Source organism: Protopterus annectens, chromosome 7.part0, assembly GCF_019279795.1.
Source record: "Protopterus annectens isolate FY-2018-M chromosome 7.part0, PAN1.0, whole genome shotgun sequence".
Classification (NCBI taxonomy): domain Eukaryota; kingdom Metazoa; phylum Chordata; order Ceratodontiformes; family Protopteridae; genus Protopterus; species Protopterus annectens.
The window spans coordinates 1,253,939,999-1,253,955,806 of record NC_056739.1 but is presented as its reverse complement, the minus strand read 5'-3'; the positions used below and the strand labels follow the sequence as shown (position 1 = coordinate 1,253,955,806).

The following is a 15,808-nucleotide window of genomic DNA, read 5'->3' as shown; positions in this document are numbered from 1 at the left end:
CATGAGGACAGAGTTACGTCTGAAAAGGGTCTTTGGAATAGTTCTCTTACCCTTTTAAGAGATGTCTCAAAAAAAAAAAAACAGTTGGATATTTTTTATTAAATCAAATTTTACTATAGTACAACGCATATACACTATCTCAGTTAACAGAAATGTAGACCAAGATTACAAACAAAGTTAAGTACAATAACTGGGAAAACAATGCCATCCTTAAAGTGCAAAAATTTTACTTAAGAAAACAGGTTGTTGAACAGAGTATTCACCTTTTGCTACTAGATTTGTCAATATACAGCCATAATTACAACTTACAATGAACTATCAAATACTGATAAACAGATGTGTTTTCAGCAAAATGTAACAAGATCATATAATTCAGAAGGATACAAACTAAGGACTCCATATCCAGAATCAGCTGCATACAGATGGCAAAACAAAATGTAAGCACAGACTACTAAATGAAATCTATTGAAAGAAATTAGAGGCAAGTCTGAAAAAGAGACAGTCAAAATGAAAGGCTTGGACTCAACATATTAGTTAATCCGCCAGAATGTCTTTTATAGTAGATAACTAACTTGGGATTTCCACATATTGCATCTTCAGTTCAGTACTACTACTGAAACCTCTAACTTTCTCATACAGTGGAATGCATAACATCTTGCCTGTGCATTTTATGCTGTCAGTGTGCATCCCAGAGTTCATCACACGCACTCACTGCAAAGGGCCTTTTCACATCTACTGTCATATTACCAAATATAGCTGCACATAAGTTATGCCTGACTTCAGAGGCTATTTGTGGTGGGCAAAATGTGAAAAATCAAAAGCAGTAAAAATTTTAAACAGTAGACGTTGCCTTTTTTTGGATGTACATAGTTGGGTGTTTGGGCTGCTATTAAGTGCTGCTCCCAAGATCTTTATTGCTTTCTTTGTGTGAGTGTGCACGTTTATGTGCATGCGAGTGTGTGCACGCACGTGCTAGTTATTATCTATGTAGATAATGTTGTTTTTGAAACTGGTTTTCCCTATTGATCAGTTTTTTCTAAATTCCTTAGTCCTATGAAGGTAAATACAAAGTTGTCTATGGACAGGTAAGAGATAAAGGGTATTAGTCTCCCTTATTGTCTTTTGTAGGTAAGAAAGCTGGTAAATTGATCACTTGCTTGATATTAGATTGACGTTTGATTCAGAAGCCATTTTAATATCTGGATGAATTACTCCTGAGGGTTGTAACAGGAGATCTGGAGTGGCATCCAGTGTCCAAGGAGGACATACTAAATGAGATGACAGGAAGGGAAACCACACCTACAGAGGCCAGTAAGGGGCAATGAGGATTACTTTGCTCTTCAACCGGCATGCTTTCTGAAGAAACTTGAGTACTAGAGGCAGGGGAGGGGAAGCATAAAGGAGACCGGAGAGCCAAATGTTAACTACAACATCTCTCAGTGACTGCCCCTGAGGGGGAATTAGGGCAAAGAACTTGCTGCATTTGTTGTTGAGGGGGATGGCAAATAGCTCGCAGCACTGTTAACCCCACTTATGGAAGATTATATTTGCCACTGACTGAGAGACCACTCGTGAGGCATCGAGATGGTCCTGCTGAGCTTGTCCACCAAGATGGTGGATATCCCTGGTATGTGCATTGCTACTAGAAAACAGCTGGAGATCACTCACTGCCAAACCCTCATTGCTTCTCGGCACAGGGAACAGGATCTTGTTTCCCCCTGTTTATGTACCAGACTACTGACATGTTTTCCATTTGAATAGCAACAGCTCCTAGTGAAGAAAGCTCTGAAGAGTCTGCAAGCTAGAAGCACTGCTCTCATTTCTAGAACTTTTATATGCAAATTGTTCTCTTCTTGGGACCACGTGCCTTGAACTGTCCATCCCAAGTAATGCCCCCCTACCCCATCTGGGAGGAGGTGACTGTGATCAACACGACATTTGGGGGGGGGGGGGGAGAAATGGGCACCCTTGACAAATCTCTTCAGAGTGTATCCACCACAGCAGGGATTTTCTGCAAACCTGAGAACTTTATTGGATGTCATAAAGGGTGCCGATGAAAAGACCATTACACTGCTAGAGTCCACTGAAGAATTCTCATATAGAGATGAGCAGTAGGTATTAAGGTTATTGCAGCAGCCATCGACCCTAGGGCTTTGAGTACTATTCTTGCTGAGGAAGAAGGATGAGAAAGAACCCGACTGATGTGTGATTTCAAAGCAAGTATTCTGTTTTGAGGTAGAAGAGCTAGACAGCTGACTACATCTAGACGAGCCCATATAAAATCCGAGATTTGAACTGGCTGAAGTTGTGATTTTGCCAGATTTATCATAATTCCTACAGATTAAGATAATTGAAGTAATCTCTGGCCCTTTCCAGACGGTGCCTGGTTGGTGCAGTAAGGAGCCAGTCATCTAAACAAGGAAATACTCGGAATCTGCACAGTCTTAAATGAGCTGTTACCACTGCCATGAATTTGGTGAAAGCCCTAGAAGCTGTGGTGAGACCAAAGGGCAGGGCTCTGACCTGGTAATGACAGTCTCTCAGCTGGAAGTGTAGATATCTTCAAGAGCGCCTGTTCATCTTGATGTGATAGTATGCATCTTGAAGATGGACAGAGCACATCCAGTCGTCCTTCTGCAGGAGAGGCAGCATGGACTAAACTGTGACCATCTAGAATTTGGAATTCTTTACAAACTGATTCAGATAACAGAGATTTAAAATGGGTCTCCGGTCCCCTTTTTTCTGTGGAACTAAAAAGAACCTTGAGTAAATTTCAGATCCTCTTTGGTCTGGGGGATTGGATAACTCTTGTCCAGCAGCTTTTGAATCTCTACAGCCAACCCCCTCTGTTTGGGTGGAACACTGGGGAGACACTTCCTTTGTCTTTGGGAACTTGTAAAAAGGGAATAAAATATCTTCTGGATATGATCCTTTGCAGCCATTAATTTTGTTGTAATGGCTATTCAGGCTTTGGTGCAACAAGAAGCTTCACCCAACTGCCTCCAGAGAATGACAGTCGGGCAACCTTTCAGGAGCGCTGAAAGGATCTGTCCAAGAATCAATCTCTAGATCCTTGATTCTGTGGATCCCCCTCTGCCACGTGGGCAGCATCTTCCATTGTAGTTATTCCCCCTGTGCTTCTGCGGGAAAATCTCCATATGACTCTTGGAAAGGTCCTTGAGATTTCCAGAACCACATCTTTTTCCCACCACGCTGATTCCTAGAAAAGGGTCTGTGCGAGGCAGAAAAGAGGATTCCAGTGGCAGACTAGGTCTTTCCATCCTTCTCACTGTGGGAGAGAGTCTGTTGGCCCAAACAAAGGAAGATCCATCAAAAGGAGCATTGATGAATGATGCCTTAAAGGGCTCTGTGAAATCCCACAACCACATCCAGGCATGTCTCTTAATGGCTATGCCTGTACTGGCAGCCAATAAGGAAGCTTCAGCTGTGTACGAGATTAACCTCATGGATGTGTTCGTAATGGATCATACGGTGGCCAGTCCTGAGGTGAAAGACTTCTGTTCCTCTGCAGACATAGACCCAGAGGTAGAGTTAGAAAGTTCCTTGACAAAGTCCCTCTGTAACCTGGTGGAATATGCCAAATAAGTCAGCAACCGTAAAGCAAAGGTCAGTGATGTATACACACACTTTCCAAACCTACCCAATGCACTAGACTCCTTGTTAGAGGGATGGAAAGAGGATCTCTGCTCAGCCAACAACCATGGCATCGGCAGGAATACCCTTAATGCAGTGCTGTCTGTTGGTAGGAGCACTCAAAATCTTATCTGGATGTTAGGGGATCAGTTCCATGGAGTCCAGTTCTTTCCATGCTCTGCGGGAGACGAGGTAAATAAGCTCATCCACAGGTGGGGATAACCCAAGATGTAGATGATCCAGACCCAAAGGCTTCCAAGGCTTCCAAGTACACATTCCTCCAGGGAAAGGGATTGGGAAGACAAACCACCTTTCTGGCATAGGATCTCTAAGGCATCTCCAAACAAAATATCTTCAGGTGGAGATTCAAGGGACCCTTCCCCTTAATCAAAATTGGTGTTTTCTGTGATAGATTCCTGTGGGGAATGCAACTGCCTACACTTGCATGACCTCTTCCAAGGGGCCTCCTCAGTGTGATGTTCTGGGGAGGTGTCGGAAGAAACTGGGTGTTCCCTGGAGGGAACTGCTTGGAAGTTCATCTGGGTTGGCTGTCCCTGAGGTGTAGGATGAGAAGACTCGGACGCAGGATCTGAAAAGGGAAAAGGACACGGATCTGAAGGAGGAAGAGCCAAAACTACTCTGGAATGCGAGAAAATGCTCTCCACCACCTCTAAGGCATAGGGATCGAGGACAATCCTACCAGAGCAGAGAAGTCTTGGAACAAATCATTCCCAACCCTCCAACCGAACTATCCAGTACCGAAGCTCTGAGAGGAAGTGACTGTTCTGAAAAATTTGGAGTCAAAGTCAACTCCTCAGATCCAAGGCTTTGGCTCAGAGAGCCATTGCGTTCCAAAGGAGTACGAGCCAATTGGATCAGGGAAGTCGGAGTGGAAGAGGAAATAGCCCCATTATTATATGAAGAAAAAGGGAAATGTATAACTATGCACTCACTAAAACCCAACAAGGAGATCGAGCAATCACAACCCAATCCTATCTTGAAAAGCAGCAAATGAGATCTGAGGTAATACAGTAAATCGGGGCATTATGGGTAAGGGAGGAGCTCGAGAATCAGATCCTGGAATCTAAAAATATGGCAGAGTCAGATCCCAGATTATATATGAACCCATTTGTTGAGCAATAAATGAAAATGGACAAAATCAGATTTCTATTTTTTCATCACTGAATTTGATGCAGTCAGCAAGCTACTACTTTAGCAACTTTTATTTTTGCCCCATTAGGATGGGGGATGGAGCTAGTGGATGTATATCTCAAGGCATAGGCAGTTAGTTACATGCTATCCTTATGTAAACAGTCATAAGCATACTCTTCCCCTATGGTCAAAAACTGAAGATGAAGTAGTACTCACACCGTACTATAAGCTGGTATCTTAAAGCCCCTCCCTGGCAGATGAAGAACTTGCGAGTCTTTCAAATGAACAGTAAGACAATGCATACCTTATTTATGATGCATCCAAATTAGGAAATCCAGAATGAGAAAATCCAACTATGCGGTAACCCCTTCCTAAACATAGGAGACAAGAGTACGGTGGATGGACTGGATGTGTTTAAGGCACCTTTAAAATAAAAGTCCTTCATTTACTGGGTTTAAGTCCCTCACTCAAAGGGATTTTGGGCTACAAAGTCTGACATTCATTCCTCCTCCACTCCCCAAATAATAAATGTCTTGGCAAGACAGGATGATCAATAGAAGAAACTATATCATAAATCTTAAGCCAGAAGGCTTCTTTCAAAAGGTTTATATGTCACATTTATACTTGCACCATGAACCACAATATAGATATCAGGCTATAAACATAGATCCTTAAGTGATATGTGGAATCCTTTTTCTTAGGGCCAAACACTTGAAATGATTTTCTTCCTCTGCATGTAATGGCCATGCCAACCCCATACCCAAAATTACTAAGGCATCAAATGCGGCTAAGTTATGAAGGTTATTGGATACCTGCTTGACTATTTAGTAAAGGCTTTTCAATGTCAGGCTTTCCTCCTTCCTGTCTAGGAATCCAGGCAGATGAGCATCATATGTTCTGGACCTGTAAAGTTGTAAGGAATATTTGACATGAAGAGACACTTGCAGCCAAAAGAATTACTTAACTCTTGCTCTGACACCTGGATGTTCAGATGTTCACCCTCAACACTGCGAAGTTTCTTCTTGGTCTGTGTTTTTTTTTTTGTTCTCCAAATTTTGTATAGAGAAATGGCCTTAATAAAACCATATATCATATCAGTATAATCAGGTAAAAATTCTAATTAACCTCCAAATGTTTGGAGGATTGTTGGCCATCCATAATGTCATTATGACCTGTTTTAGCTTTCTGGAGTTATTATTGTTAGTACTGTTTTGAGTGTTTCTCTGAACAGAAACTGCAACGGTTACATTTTTGGCGCCAAAAAGAGTTGCAGTAAATTTGAACAGATTCAAGTGGTTGGCAGGTTTTCCCATGGAGGAAGGTTCCCTCTGGTTCCTCTTGTTCCCTCCGAATGACCATAGGTGCAGTTCCTCTGGATCCTTCCCAGAAAGGAAATGCATCTGGTTCTCTTTATATATATATATATATATATATATATATATATATATATATATATATATATATATATATATATATATGATATATCTATGAAAGGAACATGTCTTCAGTGGTACAAGTCCACAAATTACTATAATACATAAAATGCAGCTGAAGCTTCCGGACTCATAATAGCGCTCATCATTCTCCAATAAAGATAAGAACTGGCATCTGCATTTTATTTCTATTTTTTTAATTTATTTTGCTTTTCTTTCATTCACAGTTCTTCCATCTGCCTTTCCTTTGATTTACAGCCTGCTTGATTTTTTTTTTAATTTTCTGAGTACAATTTGGTGAAGGGTCCAGGAATTATCTGTCAATCTCTACAGGTGCTATAAGTGTTTATGGGATTCAACTGCATGTAGCTGTGATTTCCAGAGGATTCCCTACATTGTGAGGGATCAGACTTACTTCCAGTTTGTTCAGACAGCCACAGAGAATCCTTACTGACTAAAGTGTCTCCTATTAACTCTAGTAGGTTTATTGCCTCTTCTCATTACTTTTGTCATCCACTCGGCCTACCCAGAGGATGAACAGGCACTTCTAGAGATAGAACGGTACTACTGAGTCAGACCTTTGTATGTTTGGTTTTAACTCATCACCGTAGGCATTAAAGTGGGATTAGGTTGCAGTGACACTATCCCTTGTAGAACACTAGGTAGGAAGGATGGACAATCCCTGTAATGTGAAAATTTTTAACTAATGTCCATTAAAAAGAGCTATCCAAGACAGGTCCGCAGGTTCAAAAAGGAGTCAAGGTGCCTTAATTTTTCCGACATAAAATGAAAGCCCCAATAAAGGTTAGGGTTCTTGCAGGTTGACCACATCTAAAAGCCATCTATGAGGAACATCTTCAAATAACTTAAAGACAAATTACTGACACCTAGATGGAAGTTAAGTGTGGGTTTCCACTTTAACGCAGCCCCTGCCAATATGGAGTCAATAACTGGAGTCTTGGACAACACTTGAGGGCGAGAGTGTGTAGACAGCTGGAGGATCTTGTATTTCTCCTAGATTATGTGGGCCGACTCTTTCCAATTCTGATGGAAAACAAGTGCCACTACGTTATCAAGCAAAGTCACCATCCAAGAGGAAGAGGGAGGCATATATAAAAGACCTGCTGCAGGACCACATCAGCTAGTAAGCTCTAAGACTTGCCCAAATCTGGGTCAATGGGGGAGTAGCAGGGGAGTCTGTTCATGCACTATTGTCAAAATCTGCATGAGGACATGCCAGTGGGTAATCAATGCGCCCCACCCCCTTATACTTGTGCTTACCTCCTTTCCTTGCCCCACTTACACTTGTGCTTACCTCCTTTCCTTAGCAGGAGAGATGCCAAACACAATGCGGAAAGCAAAAACGATCCAGACTTGTAATGAAGATCCTGTTATTGAGCATTTGACCCTCAATCTCAATGGTAAGTATGGAGGCTCCAAGCACAGGAAAAAAAAAGTCTTGGATTGAGGGAAGGTCCAATGGCTTTATTACCTGCATGTACAACACTGAAATAAGGTTGGCCTTCAGTATGTTCATATGCCTCGAAAGCACTGAAGCCCGACATACATCAGTTGCAGGAATGGGAGAGGCCATTAAGGGAGGCTCCCTCAATATCAATAATCCAGAGGTTCATCATGGCCTACTTAGGCTTAGAAAAAGAGCAGAGTGCATCAGCACCAAAGCAAATGCCCTCAGTATCAAGCCCCAGTGACAAAGGAGGGTTTAGGGTCAGCAGAACTAGTAAATATTCAACCAGTACTGAAGGCACAATCAGTATTGAAAGAATCTTTACAGTCCTATGACATCAACAAATACCAACAACTACAGTTCCAATTGGAATGAATTCAGAAACTGACAGGAATAATCCAACCTCAATATAAATGGCACCAAAACAGGGGCAAATGAGGAGAAACAGTCTGGGAAGCACAGAAAAAGAAGTTGTCTTACCATAACGTTCCATCTATGTTGTTGATCATCTTCCATTCATCATTGATGGGTTATCGGTTCAGTCTTTGGAACAGAGTCAGTCTTGTAGCAAGCTCACGTTAGCCAAAAAACTCTCGAGCCAAGTCTCTACCCAGAATGCCCCTCTCCTTGTTACCTCAGATCGACTTTGCTAGAGAAAAGCAAGTAAAGCGCAGGCCACTTCTGAGCAAATAACCTAAGGTACCACATAAACCCAAAGCATCCTCCAGGAGCCTTTGGAGGGAGACAGAGGGTGGGACGTGAAGTGATGAATGGAAGATCAATAACACAGATGGAACGTTATGTTAAGACATAACTTCTTTATCTAATGATGTTAATCTTCTTCCCATTCATCAGTGATGGGACAGAATCCTAAGCTACCTTGAGGAACCTGGGTGGCCCTTATGGAAGAATATTCCTGAACACCATTGAGCCGAAGGCAGCTCTTCCCCTGGAGATCATATCAAACTTATGTTTGATAAAGGTGTGTGGTTTAGCCCTAATGACTGCTGAGCAGATGTCGTCCATAGTGGCTCTGGAGTGGAAAGCTACACAGGTTGCTACAGCTCTAATTGAAAGTGCTTTGATATTATGAGGTCCAGGCTCATTTGTACACGAGTAAGAAAGGAAATACAGTCTCTGAGCCATTTTGATAAGGTGACCTTTGACATAGTAAATCCCTTCCTTGGGCCAGAAAAGGAAATTAAAAGGTGGTCTGACTTGCTGCCTGTGTACATCTAAGGAGTGAAGGTGAATCTGGTTAAAGGAAAAATATCAGAGATCACTTAGGGGAGAAAGGATGGAGCCTTCCTTCGTTCAGACTTAAGAAAGACTTTAGCCCCATCTATGTAAGAACTCAGTTGCCTGTGTACATCTACGGAGTGATGGCAAACCTGGTTCCAGGAAAAATCAGAAATAACTTAGAGGAGAAAGGATGGATGTGTCCGATAAGATACTCTGTCTTTATGAAAACCAGGTAGAGTGCTTTATACACAAGGTCCGCAAGTCTGAGAGTCTTCTGGCAGACATGAAGCCGATCAAAAATAAACATTTCCAAAACTAAAAATTTATGCCACGTTTCGCGGCTGGTTCAAACGGTTTTGTGTCAAAGAGTGAAGGACTAGAGTAAGGGTCCAAGGCTCTAGAAGTTATCTGAAAGATGGCCTGATATGAGGAAATTCCTTTAAGGAAGGCTTTGCATAAAAGGAAGGCATAAGAGGGGATGAGCTATCAAATCCGGAAGGGGAGCCAGTGTCCAAGGCGGATACACCAGGCTCAGCCGAAGAATGGAAGGACCACACTTGTCGAAGCCAGAAGGGAGGTCTGAGAATTACTTTGCATTTCAACCGATGTTACGCTCATTGTTAAAAAGAGTGCCAAGAGAGCCAAAGAGATCACAGCAAGGTTGGCCCCGGTGGCTGAACATTTCAGTCGCCACTTCAGGGTTGAGGAACCATTCATGAGGCTGTAGAAAGCTTCTGCTCAGATGTCCGTAACTGCGCTGGAACTCCCCGATATGTGCAATATCAGAAACTGTTGGAAGGGATCGCCGATAACCAAAAAAACCTCATTGGTTTAGTCTCATAAATTACACCTTGCTTGTGGAAATACTATACCACTCGCATATTGTCTGACTGAATATCAAAAAGTTCCAGAGGGGAGAGCCAAATGTAAGGTCTGCAACACTAAAAGCACTGCTCTTTGATCCAGAACACTGATATGCAGGTGGTCTTCTGAGGAATACCATGTGCCTTAGACTGTCTTTTCCTGAGAATGGTTCCCCACCCGATCAGGGAAGCATCTATGCTCGCCATGGTTGTGGACTGAAGAGTTTACAATGGGTGACTCTAAAATGCTGCATTTGGCATCATCCACCAAAGAAGCTGTGTTTGCAAGAGTTGAATATTGGAATTTGATAATAGAGTGAGTGACAGTTGAGGAAGCATTGCAAGAAAAGAGCCATGACAGGATCCGCGTACGTAGCTTCACTAGAAGCATGAAAGGGATTAAAGCTGCCACTGAAACAAGGGTATGAAGTACTTCCCCGGTTGAGACTGTCATTTGATAGAGTATCAGCTGGAGCTGGAGTGTGAGACACTGTTGCCTGAGATCTGGGAGCAATGCTAGACAAGACTGGGTGTTGAAAACAGCTCAAACGATTATCTGTTGCGTTGGAGTGAGCTTTGACTCTTCCCAATGTATTAGAATTCCAAACAGTCACGCTAGAGAGAATGTATGAAGCAATGCAGTTACTGGGAGGCTTGGGGGGGGAAGTGAGGAACCAGTCATCCGAATATGGAAACACCCAGAGTCCTTGCAGATTCAAGTGATTTGTGACCACTGCAATGCATTCCGTGAGCATGCTGGGGTTGTACCGAGGCCGGACGGCAGGGCATGAAAGAGATGGTGACGAGCCCCTAGCAGGAAGTGGAATAGACTTCTAGGGCATTTATCCATCTTGATATGGTAATACATATCCGGGAGATGTATTGATCACATCCAATTGTCTCATCCCAAAAAAGGGGAGAATGGGCTGAACCGTGACCATTCGGAATTTCAGTTTGGATGACAAGTTGTTTGAACTGCTGAGACCCAGAATAGGTCTCTGGTCCTCTGTCTTTTTAGGCACCAAAAAGAATTTTAATTATAATCCAGATCTAAGCTGGTCTGATGGAACAGGTTGGATAACCCTTTCTACACACACACACACACACACACACACACACACACACACATACATATATATATATTTTTTTAATTTATTTTTAAGAAAAATAGGGAATGAAGTAGGCTCTGGTGATGATAGTCTGCAGCCAATGTTGGCAAGAGAGAGCCAGATCGCTTGGTGCAGAGTGAAAAACGACCTGATCGCTTCTGGAGGAAGAGGATCAGTATACTCTTCAGGAATGCTGATAAGGTTGTCTGGAGAGGGGGTCCCGGTAGCCTTGATTATGGCGACCCCATCTGCCTGAGTAATGGTGTCTTCCATAATTGTTACCACCTTTGTCCTTGAGGGTATCATCGCCACGAGGGGCATGAAAGGACTACGATTTTGTGTCCCGATTTTTCACTCCTGTGATTCTTAAAGGATGTACACCTACAGCAGACATATTGTTCTGTCTAGTTAGCACCTATGACCTTTGCTTTGGAAATTAAAAGGGATGATGCTTTAATGGAGTTATTTGAAGAAGAACTGAAGGAGTCTGCAAAGTCACAAATGCGCACACAGGCATGACGTGTCATGACAAAGCCCGAATCCGCTGCCCCAGCCACTCCTTCAGTCAGATGTGGGTTCAACCTCATGAGCAGGTTGGGTATTGATTCCAGGGTTGCGAACCGCGAAGTCCACTTGTCTCTGACCTCATCAGACAACAGTCCCACAAGTGATCCAGATAGCTCTGTTATCAGGTCGCTCTGGAGCCTAGTGACAACTGCTAAATAGTTCATTGATCGTACAGTAAACATCTGTGAAGGAAAGCCCACTTTCCCAATCTGCCTTCCATCCAGGACTCCCTGTTGGGTGGATGAACAGTGGGATTTTCCTTCAGCCATGTCGTTCTTAGTGGCCACCGTCAGCACCATAGCATCAACTGGTAGCCCTTAGGGCCAATGCTGACTGTCCACGGGGGAAATGTATCTGTCTAGGCTATGGCGAATAGTGTCAAAGGTACGAGGGCTCTTTCATGCGCTCAGCCACGATGAGCTGGCGCGAAAAGCCTGTAGAAACACGGGCCCCTCAGACACAGGGTTGCTGGGTTTCTAACCACCCACTGATTCTAGGTTTCAAGGACATCGCCGAAGGTGGTGACCGAGGGGGACCCTCCCCAAGAACATAATCTGGGTCTTCTGCCAAGGACACCCCATACCAAGGACAGAAAGGAGAAGGGGTTCTGTGCCTCACCCCGAAGCGCCCACTCTCCAATCCCCACATTGAGGAGGAGTTGGCTCTGCAAGGACGGTGGACTGAAGGATGACGTTGGAACCGAAGAAAGAAGGTGTACTGGTGCTGAGGTAATGGGTGCCGAAAGTGTGTCATAGCAGGAGACTTCAGATCCGAATGGATCTTGGAAGGAATGGATAACTTCCTGGCTGCCAAAAGCTGGTCCACAGGGCACACCATATGCAGTGGGAAGGGAAATCAAGCTGTCATGTCCTGTATACATGACCTAAGGACGGGTCACTAGGAGAAGGATATCAGGTCCATTCAAGACTGATGGCACCGAAGTTTCTAGCTTTAAAACTGGTGTTAAAGGTGTTATGAAAAACAATGCTCGGCACCGAGGGGACTCTGAGCCTGGGTAGCTACTGTAAGCGAAATGGTGAAAGAATCGATAATTGGGTCCAAAGGTTGTGCTGGTGCCAGAGTTGACAAGAACGCCAAAGGTTTCAACATGCTCAGAGCCGAGAGATAGACTCGTAGCCGAGAAGGGTATTGGAATCAAAGTTGGATGGAGCTCTATGATCAGTTCTAAAGGTTGCATCTGTACCAAAGTTAGCAGGGTGCTGGGGGAGAGCCAAAGCTGGCAATAGTGCCAAAGGTTTCAACATGCTTGGTGCCGAGGGGAGACTCAGAGCAGAGGTGGCTACTGGAACCAAATGTTAGTTAGTAAAATCTGACCTGGGAATGCACTGAAAGTGAATGATCTATGTGCTGTGATCTAGAGAGAGACTGCACACAAACAGGTCCATCAAATGATGGGACTTTGTGCCAGAACCATTCAAGCATTTTAAATGTGCTGAAATGGCAGACAAATGAAACCTGATAGAGGAGAAAAAGGCCAGAAGAAGAAAAAAAAAAACAAATATTGCACAGCCAGAGTAACACTAGCCTTATAAACATGCTAGTGCTGGTCTTGGCATCAACTAGAAAATCTGTTCCATTTGTTAACATATTTCCTAGCAGTAGGTTTTCTTGCCTACTTTACTACCTGCTCCACATCCTCAAAGAACAGACGCCTAAAAAGGTATTAAAACTTTATCATCCGGGCACTTAGTTTCATGTTGAGATGCATCAACCCCACTACCGCCATCTTGTATGAGTAGGTCCAGTCTGTGAGGAAGCTTGTGGTAACTGCCCTTGGCTATTTCCAAAAAGGAGAACAACTGTTGCTTGGGCCAGAAGGGAGTCACTACAATGATCTGTGGAAAGTCCATTTGAATCTTTAGAATGACCCTGGTATGAGTGCAAAGACTGGAAAGGCATACAGGAACGTTCCTGTCCAAGAAAATTAGAATGTATTGGTTTTTTTCTGATGCTTCTTGCATGGATTCTTAGAGCAGAAGTTTGCCAGCTGGTGGTTGTGAATGGAAGCAAATAGATCTACCCGAGGTGCTCCCCACAGCTGGATCAATTCTTGGAAAATGCCCTGATTCAGTTTCCATTCTTGAGTGTCTCTACTGGTCCTGCTCAGCTTGTTTGCCATAAAAGTTTGCTCTGATGGAATGCAAGATGCTTGTAGACTGAAACTGTACTGAAAAGCTACATCCCAGGCTACCGTGGCTAGTCTGCATATACAGTAAGATTTGGCTCCCCATTGGTTTATGTACCACTTCAGCATGGTGTTGTCTGCAGCCATTTGTAATGGCCCTGGAGACCACAAATGATTAAGAGAGCTGAAAGCATTTATTATTAGCAACACCTCTTTCACATTAATGTGTTTTGGCCTTTTTTGTTTGAGTCCTTGCACCTTTAACCTCCCATAGACATCGATCTCCAAGTATAGTCTAAGGCATCTATAGTTGCAATCAGTACTGCAGCTGGAAGGGAAAATGGGAGACCTGAATCCAAATAAAACTGGTCTCTCCACCAAGAGAGTTTCCTTTTTGAAAATCCCAAAACAGGAATCTGGAGTATCAGAAGATGTCAGCATTAGGACCACACTAATTTTAGTTGCCACTGAATCTTTCTCATGTGGAATCTTGCTATAGGAATCGTGAGAATCTTGGATGCCATGAATCGTAGCATCCTGAGAAATTCTCTTGCTGAGGTCTTGGTTTGAGTGGAAAAACTCAGGACTAGATCAAGATATAGATCTTTTTCCTATGGAAGGAAAGCTCTTTGAATGGAAGAATCTAAGAGACACACCAGGAAAATAAAGGAGGCAAGCAAGACTTTCAGATGTTCTCCTAAATCCCAGGTCTGTAAAACAGTTATATTACCCATGTGAGATCGCTGGCACTTTGAAAAGACTCTGCAAAGATAAGCAAGTTGTCTAAAGAAAAATCTGAATACCTTACAGTTCACTATCACTGAAGCTACACGTTGAGTACATTTGGAGCAGTAGATAAACCAGCAGAGAGCTGCAAGTGTAATCCAGAGAGACACAACTTTAAGAAACATTTGAAATCTAACACTACTGGAATATGATAGCCATCTTTGATATCTAGGGTCACTAAAAACACTTAAATGGGGAATGAGAGGTAAGTCATGCAGGGATAAAATTCTAAACTTTGGAACCAACACAAACTTGCTTAGAAAGGAAAGACCTAGGACTGGTCTCCATGAAGCTTTCTTTTTTTATCAGAAACATTCTTGAATTAACACCTTCTTTCCAAGAAAGAGTAAGCTTCTATCACTCCCTGAGTCAGCGAATGCTGAATGACAAGAGAAAAAAGTCTGATCTAGCAAATGAGAAGGAATCCCCTGAAAAATGGGGCGAGAGTCCCACTGTTATCTGTATCCCTGGTGACTCACACTGAGAACCCACTTCTCTGATACTATCTGTTGCCAAAGAGGGAAATATAGAGTCAGATTTTTGGAAAGAAAAGTTTGCCAGGAAGGTGGGGGGGGCTGTAGATAGTCAAACTGGTTAAACTGCCCTTGCGCCTGTGAGGTCTTTTCTTTTTGGAGCACCCTTGCCATTGAGTTTTAAAACTCTACTTACCAACAGCTTGCTGTGACTACTTGCAAACCTTTTTATAAAATGGAGAAGAGGTAGCTGTTAAGCCAGTGAAATTTGGAGAAGGAATGCTGAAAACGTGTAAAACACTCTGAACCAACTTTCCCTCTCGTCTTACTTTTTAATTACCTCTGCAGCAGATGGTCCAAACACAATTTAAGAATTTAAAATGCCAGCTTTTTACAACTTTGGGAAGGTTTTGTATATGCAACAAAGCAAATCTTCATACATTTAATTCCATTAGAGGTAGCTACAAATCACAGAGTTGTTGGGGTCACTGTATTCAAATAGTGTAGCTAGAACTTGGAATAAAAGTCCTGTGTCAATCAGGTCTATCACACACCATCTTTTCAAAATGCTACCAAAATACTTCCTCTCTGCCTCCTGGCTTTGTCCCTGCTCCTCATCTGTGATATAGCTCTCTAACACCCTTCATCACCTTTCTTAGACCTCCCTTTAAAGCACTAAATCACTTAACCCATTTATTCCCTTCTGATACCTCACTTTATTGTACTTTTTAAACTACTATATCTACTTCTATTTAGCACAAATTACTATTCCATCAGTACTTCTATATTAGTAGTCAAACATGCTTATCTCCCAACACCTCACTCTATAGGTTCATAGGTTCATACTAGGCTATCTGCCCGAGGGCATTTACAAGCCTAGCCCATAGTTTTGTGGCTTACGCCACCCCTTTAGTA

The 15,808-nt window shown here is 42.9% G+C and overlaps 1 protein-coding gene across 1 annotated transcript in view; it reads right to left on the bottom strand.

Annotated features, from left to right (window-relative positions):
* Positions 1-15,808, bottom strand: part of ZWILCH (zwilch kinetochore protein) — a 1,326,642-nt gene that overhangs the window by 705,238 nt on the left and 605,596 nt on the right. The gene's annotated exons all lie outside the window — the stretch shown is intronic.